This window comes from Prionailurus viverrinus, chromosome B1 (genome assembly GCF_022837055.1).
Source record: "Prionailurus viverrinus isolate Anna chromosome B1, UM_Priviv_1.0, whole genome shotgun sequence".
In the NCBI taxonomy this organism is placed as follows: Eukaryota; Metazoa; Chordata; class Mammalia; order Carnivora; family Felidae; genus Prionailurus; species Prionailurus viverrinus.
Window position 1 is genome coordinate 168,616,394 of NC_062564.1, and position 2,814 is coordinate 168,619,207.

The 2,814-nt window shown below is 45.1% G+C and overlaps 1 pseudogene; it reads right to left on the minus strand.

Annotated features, from left to right (window-relative positions):
* Positions 1–1,591: 1,591 nt before the first annotated feature.
* LOC125164421 (adenosylhomocysteinase-like) lies at positions 1,592–2,814 on the minus strand (annotated as a pseudogene).

Below are 2,814 nucleotides of genomic sequence, written 5' to 3' on the forward strand. Positions count from 1 at the left end.
CTTCAAACCTCAGTAATAAGTAAACATACAACACAAATTTTTAAACTGGGAAAAATATTTGAATTAGACAAAAAGATATATGGATGGGGGCGCCTGGGTGGCGCAGTCGGTTAAGCAACCGACTTCAGCCAGGTCACGATCTCGCGGTCCGGGAGTTCGAGCCCCGCGTCAGGCTCTGGGCTGATGGCTCAGAGCCTGGAGCCTGTTTCCGATTCTGTGTCTCCCTCTCTCTCTCTGCCCCTCCCCCATTCATGCTCTGTCTCTCTCTGTCCCAAAAATAAATAAACGTTGAAAAAAAAAATTAAAAAAAAAAAGATATATGGATGGACATGTAGAAATAGGCACACAAAAAACTGCCCACAACATTAGTCATAAAGTATATGCAAATTAAAACCTCAATGAGATATCATTCAAACCATTCAGATGTCTAATATTTTAAAATAATAGCCATACTAAGTTTTGTTAGTAATATGGAGCAACCAGAACGTTTACATGCTTCTAGTAGAAATGGGAAATGATCAACAAATCTAGAAAAGTTTGGCAATTTGTTTCTTTCCTTTCTTTTGGCACCAAAATTTTTATTTACTTACCTTCCTGCCCTATTTTATTTTATTTTATTTTATTTTATTTTATTTTATTTTATTTTATTTTTAGAGAGAGATGGAGAGAGCACAAGCAGGGGAGAGGGACAGAGGGAGAGAGAGAAAGAATCTCAAGCAGACTCCACACTCAGCACAGAGCCTGACATGGGGCTTGATCCTACAACCCTGGGATCATGACCTGAGCCATAATCAAGAGTCGGACACTCAACCAACTGAGCCACCCATTCAGCCTCTTCCAGCTCTCTTTTAACATTATAAACCAAATGAATCTTTTCAATTCAGGGTAGTGATAGGAACCATCATGTTACAAATGGTAGCAGATCTATGCCTGCTTTTATGATTCTCTGGACCCTCTCAACCTCTGGCTGTCACTTCCCTTGTCCTTTTTTGGTTGTCCTTTAACAGTATATTCTAACCCTTGTAACATAGGGAAAGTACTAACCTCATTGTTCTGAGAATATCTTAAACAAGAAAATGTTCAGCACTAAGCCAAGCTCTCAGGAGCATTCAAACTCCCAATAATTCCTCCCTGCCCTTGATTATAGTTCATGCTCATCTGCCATGTGCTGAAGAAACAATGAATCAGTAAACTAAGAACATAGGTATAAAGTCCATAGACCAAGGGAGGGTGTAGATGGTAAATTGCATGGGCTTTATGACCACCACTGCTGACCTCCAATCTAAGTAAGGACTGACTGAGTGAGCAATTTCAAAACCCTTGAGCTCATGTTTCCCTGTGGGTGTCTCCTGTGTATCTATACCATGACCAGGGCTTGAGGAGTGGCTTCTCAATTCCTCCTGCTACACATGGAGCAGTATGAGGGATGCAGCAGAGGCTAAAGACTGAGTGACTAGCCTGGGAGTGGGGTAGGGGGGACAACAGGGGACATTAGCAAACCTGCCTCAAAGTCAGTGCCAATTGCTCTTGGAGAAGAGAGGTGGGACCTTAGCAAGGCCAGCAGCTAAAACACAAACAACAGGCCTGGTTTTCAGTGGTGGTAATGATCAGGCTTAGAAGGGCCCTAATAGGACATGGCCAGGTACTGGACCTGCTTCTCACTCAGTTTGGTCAGCTTCCCATTCAGCTTACCCACTGGGCTTCAGCCATTGCTTCATGTAGCTTCTTGGGCAGGAAGTGGACCTTGAAAGAGTACTTGTCTGGGTGGGGCCACAGCTCTATCTGCACCAATACCTGGTTAGTGAATGAGTTGCTCATCACAAAACTGGGATGGCCCATTGCATAGCACAGGTTGACCAGCTGGCCCTTGGCCAAAAGGCTGATACAGAGCCCATTGTTCAGCCAGTAGCGGTCCACTTGGGGTTTGACGTTCACTTTCTCCACAGTTTTCATTCAGCCACCTGACGGCAATCTCTACATCAAAGTGTCTAATGTCAGACATGATGGAATCATCTTTCATCTGCTCAAAGTGTCAGCTGAGGATGATGTCAATACATCCCTTGGTGATGACAAATGTTTCCCTCCTGACAGGCCTCATCCATAGTGGTCACCTCAAAACTCTCCATGGCAGCCTGAAGTGCATTAATGGATCAATCTCCATGATGATGACACAGGCCCAGAAATATCTCATGGCCTGGGCACAGCCTTTGCCCACATCGCCATAGCCAACTACCACTGCCACCTTGCCTGCAGTCATCATGTCTATAGCCTGCTTGAAGCTGTTATGAGAGACTCCTGGCAGCCATATAGGTTGTCAAATTTGTTCTTGGTGACAGAGTCATTGACATTGATTGCAGGCACCTTCCAGATCCCATTGGCTGTCATCTTGTATTGATTGTGGACCCCCTTGTGGTCTCTTCAGAAATGCCTTGGATGCCTGACAGGAGCTGTGGATGTGAATAAGGTTGGTGAGGTCACTTCTGTCATCCAGAATCATGTTGAGAGAAAGTACATCCTTGAAGTATAGCATCTGCTCAATGCACCAGAGGTACTCCTCGTCTGTGTCACCCTTCCTGGAGTACACTGGGATGCCAGGTTAGAACAGCAGTCACTGCATGGTAACTGGGTAGAGAAGATGTTGCAACTAAGTGACTGCACCTTAGCACCTAGAGCTACAAGGGTCTCAATGAGGACCGCTATCTCCATGGTCATGTGTAAGCAGGCAGTGATGCGGGAACCCTTCAGTGGTTTGAAGACTGAGTACATCTCCTGCATGCACATCAGGCCCAACATCTCATTCCCCATGATGTCCAG